Source organism: Panthera tigris, chromosome F3, assembly GCF_018350195.1.
Source record: "Panthera tigris isolate Pti1 chromosome F3, P.tigris_Pti1_mat1.1, whole genome shotgun sequence".
In the NCBI taxonomy this organism is placed as follows: Eukaryota; Metazoa; Chordata; class Mammalia; order Carnivora; family Felidae; genus Panthera; species Panthera tigris.
In genome coordinates, this window is record NC_056678.1 from 32,059,366 (window position 1) to 32,068,300 (window position 8,935).

General features: G+C 38.6%; 1 pseudogene; it reads left to right on the forward strand.

The window, feature by feature from the left end:
- The first annotated feature begins 736 nt into the window (after positions 1–736).
- LOC102965084 lies at positions 737–5,719 on the forward strand (annotated as a pseudogene).
- Positions 5,720–8,935: the final 3,216 nt, after the last annotated feature.

An 8,935-nucleotide genomic window follows, 5' to 3' on the forward strand; every position in this document is an offset into this window, starting at 1 on the left:
GGAATATTTATTGGACATAATGGATATATATATAATGGAATATTCCTCAGCCATAAAAAAGAATAAAATCTTGCCATTTGCAATGACTTGGGTGGAGCTAGAGAGTATAATACTAAGTGATATAAGTCAGAAAAAGACAAATACCATATGATTTCACTTACATGTAGGATTTAAGAAACAACACAAAGGGGGAAAAAATAAGAGAGAGAGAGACAGAGAAATCAAGAAGCAGTCTCTAACTGTAGAGAACAAAGTCATGGTTACTAGAAGGGAAGTTGCGGGGGGGTGGGGGATGGGTAAAATAGGTGATGGGGATTAAGGAGTGCATGTGTTGTAATGAGTATTGGGTGATGTATGGAAATGTTGAATCACTGTGTTGTACACCTGAGACTAATATTACACTATGTGTTAACTATACTGGAATTAAAATAAAACCTTAAAAAAACAGAAAAAGTCATTTTTATTTTGTTTTTATCTAACCTGTTTGGTGAATACCTTAGTCATGATCAAAATGAGATAATGCATTTGGAAGCAATATGTAAACTGTAAAATGCTACACAAAAGAATCTAAGACTATAGTTAAAGACATGAGATTGCTTCTTCTCTTCCCTAGAGGAAACAATCCTAAATCTGTTAACCTTTCTAAATGGGATTTCAATTCCAACCACACAAATTCTTGAGAATCCACTAAATTGCAGGCAGAAATAGGGCCCCACACTGATCCTTTACATCCAACATGTCCTTATATGAGGCCAGAACAGAGTTCCTAAGCCTGCGTCATGCTGCCCTAGGTCTGACTTGGATTTCTAGCTTTTAGTGAGGTGGAGTATTCTTTGCTGATTTGCATTTTCCTCATTGTAGCATTAAGCTCAATCATGCAACCTTTCTCTGTAGCGTTTCTTTGAAAGCACCAAAAAAATTAGCTTCAAAATTATTTTAAGTGATAGAGAATATTTAGTCCTTCCCTCTCACCACCAAGAAAAATATGACAAGTTTCAGGTTTGGAAAAAACTACATTTTCCTATTTATATCCAAATTTGAATGACTGCTTTACTACTCACCAGAAAAAAAATATTTCCAGTTCTCAGAAACCCACTATCTACTGACTGCTAAGTAGCTTATTTGTAGTTGGGAGTTACTAAGTTACTTCAAAATTCCTTTTCTATATAAGATACTACTAAACTTTTGGCAACAATAAATTTTATTTTTTTTTATGGGAAGCTAGGCAAAACTGCCAAGGGAGTATTACAAACCACAAAATTGTTATTATTGAGAACAATCTTAATATTATGTGGCAACAAAGATACTGAGCCACATTCCACATTTGTATAAATTCTTCTGAAGTATAGCACGGCCATAATCAATGTTATATGATTAAATTTATTTCAAAATCTTGGCGGATCTGAGGCATATAAAATAATAATAATAATAATAATACAGAAAGTGAGAGAGAGAGAGAGAGCAGGCAAGGGAGGGGCAGAGAGAGAGAGGGAGACACAGAACCTGAAGCAGGCTCCAGGCTCTGAGCTGTCAGTGCAGAGCTGGACGCAGGGCTCCAACCCACGAGACCATGACTTGAGCTGAAGTCAGATGTTCAACTGATTGAGCCACCCAGGCATCCCTAAAATAATAATACGTTTTAAATGAAGTCAGAACACTTTCGGAGTTTTCCCCCAAATTTTTGGAGAATAAGTTTCTTGGTCAATGTCAAGAATTTTTGAGACCCTGATAATTTGTCTTAAAATAACATTTTATTTAAAAATTTTAGGCTCTTTAGAAAGAGAAATTGCTTTGAAATGCTAATTACCCCCACCCTCCTTGGTTTCTATTGCATTTGTCATCATATCATCTTAAGACATGTTGGTAAGAGGCTGATATGGAAGGGCTTTGAAACAAGAAGAAAGTCTTTCCAACCTTGAATTAAGGTAATTTTAAGTATCAAGTCTGCAGACATCCAGGGGGTTGTTCAAGAACAAAGCTTCATCTGTTGCCTGTTCTTATGCATTTTAATGTACTGTACACTAAGACTCAAGAAAAAAAGGTTTAACAAGCTTCTGACTTTTGATTGAAACTCTTTTGCAGGGTTTTTCACAAAAAACACACACATTTTATAACCCAGAGAACTAAGTAAAGATTTTTTTTTTGTTGTTTTAAGAAGAATGAGCCAGGTTTTGAAAGACATTCTTCTAGAAACCTAAAACTTTGCTGATTGCTTCCAGGTTTTGATATATTTCTGTGGTTAACAGGATACCACAGTAGGGGGCATCAAAGAGATAGTAAGTTTGCACCTAGAAAATAATTATATTTTTGTATTGAAATTGAATTTGCCTTTACAGATAGAATAAATTTACATTTCAAATAGCAAAGGGAATTCTGCAAAGGACTCCTATAACATCCAGACCCAAGTTATGTATAGTCTACCACCGTCAGTGACTTCTTTGCCAATTATCCTGGATCTGCAGAGAAATTCTTATAAGGGCATTTTAAGCACCATGAGAAATGTATGATTAACGTTTAGAGAAAAGCAATCTAGAATATAAAAACTATGGGTTATATGTCCAAAATACCTTTTTCTGAAGATCAGGAACTGTGGTCATCAGGGAGAATAGACACCTAGTAAACAGAAATGGGAGCTGCTGGGGAGTAACAGGAGTTTAAGCTGAGTGAGGTGTGCCCAAAGCTCGGGGTGCTACATGGTGACCTGGATGGGGTTGGGGAGATGCCTGCCTGCATGGTGAGCCAGGTGCCTGTCAGGTGCCTGCCATCCTCAGAGAGGCTGTAAGGATTAAACTCACCTTGTTGCTCATCCCTGTTTTCATTTTTTAAAAAATGTTTATTTATTATTGAGAGACAGACACAGAGCGTGAGCAGGGGAGGGTCAGAGAGAGAGAGACAGAGCATGAGTGGGGAAGGAGCAGAGACAGAGGGAGACACAGAATCCGAAGCAGGCTCCAGGCTCTGAGCTGTCAGCACAGAGCCCAACGCGGGGTTCAAAACTCACAAACTGCGAGATCATGACCCAAGCCGAAGTCGGTTGCCTAAACAACTGAGCTATCCAGGGGCCCCTCATCCCTGTTTTCATTAATCAACACCTAAGTTTCTTGTCCTTGGCCTAGTCTTAAACTTTACTTCCCACCTCTTTCCAAATAACTTCACTGCATGTTTAGGAACTTCTAGTCCACAGATTAAACAAACTCTCGAATAATTTCAAACTATGACTGGGAACTCACCTTCAAGTCTTGGCTTAACTGAAACCTGGCTCTCACCTAGAGAAACCCTCCTCTGTGGGGATTTCCAGTCGCGGCTATTTTGACACCCAGCTATGGAGAAAGACATTTTATCAGCCCATAAATGGGACCGCCTCCTTCTTGCAAGTATTTAAAAGTTGCCTTTTTTCTTTCTGATTTTCTTAGCGTGCATAGCCTGACCCTGCTCAGCACTATCTTTGAAGTTCAGTCAGCCTCCGAGAAGAATGTGTCCTCTTCTTCTTTTGTTTTTGTTCTTTGTTTTTGGCTGACAAGAGGCATGTAGTTTTTGGTGAGTACATTTAATTGGTAAAGGTTTGGTAAGTCTAAATGATGTTTAATAGGAAAAGTTTATATTTTGATCCTCATATTACCTTTCATTTTTTACAATATAAAAAGGTTTTTTATATTAAACTGTGAGTATGTATGAGAAGGGAGCCAATTTTTTAAATGTTTCTTTTTGGGGGCGACTGGGTGGCTCAGTCGGTTAAGTGTCTGCCCTTGGCTCAGGTCATGATCTTGCAGTGTGTGAGTTTGAGCCCCGCATCAGGCTGTGTGCTGACAGCTCAGCGCCTACAGCCTGCTTCAGATTCTGTCTCCCTCTGTCTCTGCTCCTTCTCCACTCATGCTCTGTCTCTGTCTCTGTCTCTGTCTCTCTCAAAAATAAACAAACATTAAAAAAATTAAATGTTTCTTTTTGTGTGTTAATCAACTACCTTATGGAGTTTTGTTTTGTTTTATATATCATTTGCCTGGAGTTACTTAATTATTTTCTTAAGTACTATTTACTGAAGCCAAGTACAATTACTGGTGTATTTAGGTTGTCTTTTCCAAGTTTTGCTCCCTAAATCAGACTCTAACTACTTTGAGGGCCACACTACCATGCTTATGTGACAATTACTTAAAGAAGCATTCTTAAGTCCTTGGAGGGATTCTGATCAATGCTTTCTCTGAAACCTTGTAAAAGTATTTTACTTCCTTTTGCAGCAAAGACAAGTAATACTGCTTATAATAAGTTTGGAAAGATTACTTGAATGGAGGCTGCTGCTTCTCACATTTCCATAAAAAGAGCCCTGTAGCAATCAACATTCTGCTAGTGCCATCCATGTTCTAGACCTTCACTTTTCCATCCTTATGTAACACTCCTTTCTCTGGAATTGATACTATCTGACTATCCTCATTGCTGTATCTTCACATCTTAAGGTTACTCCCCTCATTCTTGAAGATTTTGGCTCGTGTCTTCTCTTCATAACAACTTCCATCATCCTAGATGGCTCTATCTAACACTAAAGCCTCAAAGTTCTTTGACAGCTTGACCCCATTAACCCATCCCTCCAGTCACAGTTGTGGGAAGGAAGGCAAGTGTAGTAGGCCGAAGCTTTCATAGGCCCTAATGAACATGCTAGTATTTATGCTCTGTATATCTCCTTGCCTTGACTCTGAGCTGGCTGTGTGACCTGTATGGAAAAATTACATCAGTTCCAGCCCTAATACTTAAGAAGTCCTGAGAGCTCTCTAAAAAACCTGGGTTCAGAACTGATGTGTCATGCTTTCTTTGGAGTCGGTCGTTTTAGAACTGTCTCTTTCCCATCGCGGGTTGCTTGGAGTGAGCTCGCGGGTCTGTAAGACCAGAAAATTGAGAGTTTCTTCGCGCCCCTGTAGCTGCACCAGGGGGCTCTGCCGCTATCACCAAGCCACAAAATGATCATGTTGAGTTACACCGGAAGCACTGTGGCTATCATTTAGATTACCATGAGAAAAAGAGAAAGAAAGAAGGTTGAGAGGCTCATCAACATTCAAAGAAGGCAAAAACGATGATTGGTCTGAAAGCTAAGTTCCACCATAAACAACGCCATCCTGAGAAAATACAAATGAAAAAGACTATCAAGATGCATGAAAAGAGAAACACCAAGCAAAAGAATGATGAAAAGACTCCACAAGGAGCAGTACCTGAATATGTACTGGACAGGGAGGGACAGTCCCAAGCTAAAGTACTTCCCAACATGATTAAACAAAAATGAAAAGAGAAAGCAGCAAAATGGGAAGTCCTTTGCTCAAAGTTCGTGCCCAGGGAGAAACAGAAGTATTAAAAGTTATTCGAACAGGAAAGAGAAAGAAGAAAGCATGGAAGAGGATGGTTACTAAAGTTGGCTTTGTTGGAGATGGCTTTACTCTAAAACCACCTAAATATGAAAAATTCATTAGGCCAGTGGGCTTACTTTTCAAAAAGGTCCATGTAACACATCCTGAATTGAAAGCCACCTTGCGCCTGCCAATAGTTGGTATAAAAGAGAATCCCTCATCCTCACTATATACATTTTTGGGTGTTCTTACGAAAGGTACTGTCATTGAAGTGAACGTAAGTGAGTTGGGCCTTGTGACACAAGGAGACAAGGTTATTTGGGGGAAAATATGCCCAGGTTACCAACAGTCCTGAAATCGATGGATACATAAATGTGGTCTTATTGGTTTGACAGCAGTTTCAGACAAGTAACTTTACAATTACTGATTTCAACAATAGAATTTAGTGATTCATCACTTACATATAACACCCAGTACTCATCCCATCAAGCATCTTCCTTAATGCCCCTCACCCATTTAGCCATCCCCCACACCCAACACCCCTCTAGCACTCTTCAGTTTGTTCTCTGTATTTAAGAGTCTCTTATGGTCTGTCTCCCTCTCCGTTTTTATATTATTTTTGCTTCCCTTCCCTTATGTTCATCTGTTTTGTATCTTAAATTCCACATATGTATGAAGTCATATTTGTCTTTCTCTGACCGACTGATTTTGCTTCGCATAATAGACTCTAGTTCCATCCACGTAGCTACAGATGGCAAGATTTCATTCATTTTGATTGCTGAGTAGTATTCCATTAGTGTGTGTGTGTGTGTAAATATATATATATACATATATATATATATATGTATATATATATATATATCACCTCTTCTTTATCCATTCATCCATTGATGGACATTTGGGCTCTTTCCATACTTTGGCTATTGTTGATAGTACTGCTATAAATATTGAGGTGCATGTGCCCCTTCGAAATACCATACCTGTATCCCTTGGATAAATACCTAGTAGTGCAATTGCTGGGTCATAGGGTAGTTCTATTTTTAATTTTTTGAGGAACGTCCATACTGTTTTCCAGAGTGGCTGTTGCATTCCCATCAATAGTGCAAAAGTGTTCCTCTTTCTCCGCATCCTCACCAACATCTGTTGTTGCCTAAGTTGTTAATTTTAGCCATTCTGACAGGTGTGAGATGGTATTCCATCATGGTTTTCATTTGTATTTTCCTGATGATGAGTGATGTTGAGCACTTTTCATGTGTCTGTTAGCCATCTGGATGTCGTCTTTGGAAAAGTGTCTATTCATGTCTTTTGCCCATTTCTTCACTGGATTATTTGTTTTTTGGGTGTTGATTTTGATAAATTCTTTATAGATTTTGGATACTAACTCTTTATCTGATATGTCATTTGCAAAGATCTTTTCCCATTCCGTTGCTTTTTAGTTTTGCTGACTGTTTCTTTCACTGTGTAAAAACTTTTTATTTTGATGAGGTCCCAATAGTTCTTTTTTGCTTTTGTTTTCCTAGCCTCCAGAGACATGTCAAGTAAGAAGTTGCTGCAGCTGAGGTCAAAGAGGTTTTTGCCTGCTTTCTCCTCTAGGATTTTGATGGCTTCCTGTCTTACATTGAGGTCTTCATTCCATTTTGAGTTTGTTTTTGTGTACGGTGTAAGAAAGTGGTCCAGGTTCATTCTTCTGCATGTCACTGCCAAGTTTTCCCAGCACTACTTGCTGAGGAGACTGTCCTTATTCCTTTGGATATCCTTTCCTGCTTTGTCAAAGATTAGTTGGCCATACATTTGTGGGTCCATTTCTGGGTTCTCTATTCTGTTCCATTGATCTGAGTGTCTGTTCTTGGGCCAGTACCATACTGTCTTGATGATTACAGCTTTGTAGTACAGCTTGAAGTCTGGGATTGTGATGCCTCCTGCCTTGGTTTTCTTTTTCAAGATTGCTTTGGCTATTCGGGGTCTTTTCTGGTTCCATACACATTTTAGGATTATTTGTTCTAGCTCTGTGAAGAATGTTCATGTTACTTTGATAGGGATTGCATTGAATATGTAGATTGCTTTGGGTAGTATCAACATTTTAACAATATTTATTCTTCCTATCCAGGAGCATGGAATCTTTTTCCATTTTTTTGTGTCTTCTTCAATTTCTTTCATAAGCTTTCTATAGTTTTCAGTGTATAGATTTTTCACCTCTTGGTTAGATTTATTCCTAGGTATTTTATGGGTTTTTGTGCAACTGTAAATGGGATCGATTCCTTGATTTCTCTTTCTGTCGCTTCATTGTTGGTGTATAGGAATGCAATTGATTTCTGTGCGTTGATTTTATATCCTGCAACTTTGCTGAATTCATGGATCAGTTCTAGCAGTTTTTTGGTGGAATCTTTTGGGTTTTCCTTGTAGAGTTCCATGTCATCTGTGAAGAGTGAAGGTTTGACTTCCTCCTGGCTGATTTGAATGCCTTTTATTTCTTTGTGTTGTCTGATTGCTGAGGCTACCCCTACCTTACTTTCTTTCCCTACCCCTACTTTCTTGAGGGTTTTTATCAAGAAAGGCTGCTGTATTTTATCAAATGCTTTTCAGCATCTATTGAGAGGATCATGTAGTTCTTATCCTTTGTTTTATTAATGTGATGTATCATATTGATTGATATGTGGATATTGAACCAGCCTGCATCCCAGGAATAAGTCCCACTTGATTTGGAGAATAATTCTTTTAATGTATTTTTGGATCTGGTTGGCTAGTGTCTTGTTGAGAATTTTTGCATCCATGTTCATCAGGGAAATTGGTCTGTAGTACTCCTTTTTAGTAGCGTCTTTGTCTGGTTTTGGAGGGTAGGTTCTAAATATAATGACTGCTACTTTTATATTAGAAAGGTGAGAGAGATTTGGACACACAGAGACACAATGGAGACAATGTGAAGACAGAGACAGGGATTGGAAAATGGGTCTATAAGCCAAGGACTGCTGGAAGACACCAGAAGCTGGAAAAGGCAAGGAAGGTTCCCCCCTAGAAACATTGGCATCTTAATTTTGGATTTCTGGCCTTCAGTACTGTAAGAGAATAGATATCTCTTGTTTTAAACCATCCAATTTATGGTAATTTGTTACAGTAGCCCTAGGAAATGAATACATTGACATGCACTAATGGATGAAGTCACTGCCTTGAAAGGAAATGGGTGACCACAATTCTTGGATCCATCTGTACCTGGATGAATGCAACAGGCCTGAGCTTCTAATGCATATAGCTGATTAGAAAAGTGGACTTGGAATCTCTTATACAGATCCTGTCATATCCCTGACTCTCAGGAACTTCTTCCTTCCCAATGCTACTTCAGATGTTAAGTGTATCTACCTGCTCTCTGCCAATCCAGGATCCTATCTCTTCTGATATAAGGTAGTTCAGTTCAAATGTAGTGTTTCCAGTTAGCACCAAAGACAGTAACTGACTTAACTTTTTAATAGTACTGTCAAGGGACATAATTATGGACAAGGGACCTATGTTGAGGGACATAATTTAGGAGTTTGGAGGGCAGTTTGCACAGGATAAATCCAAAATAATATTGATATTCACCCTACACTATGCAACTTGCTTTGCCAATGAACTAT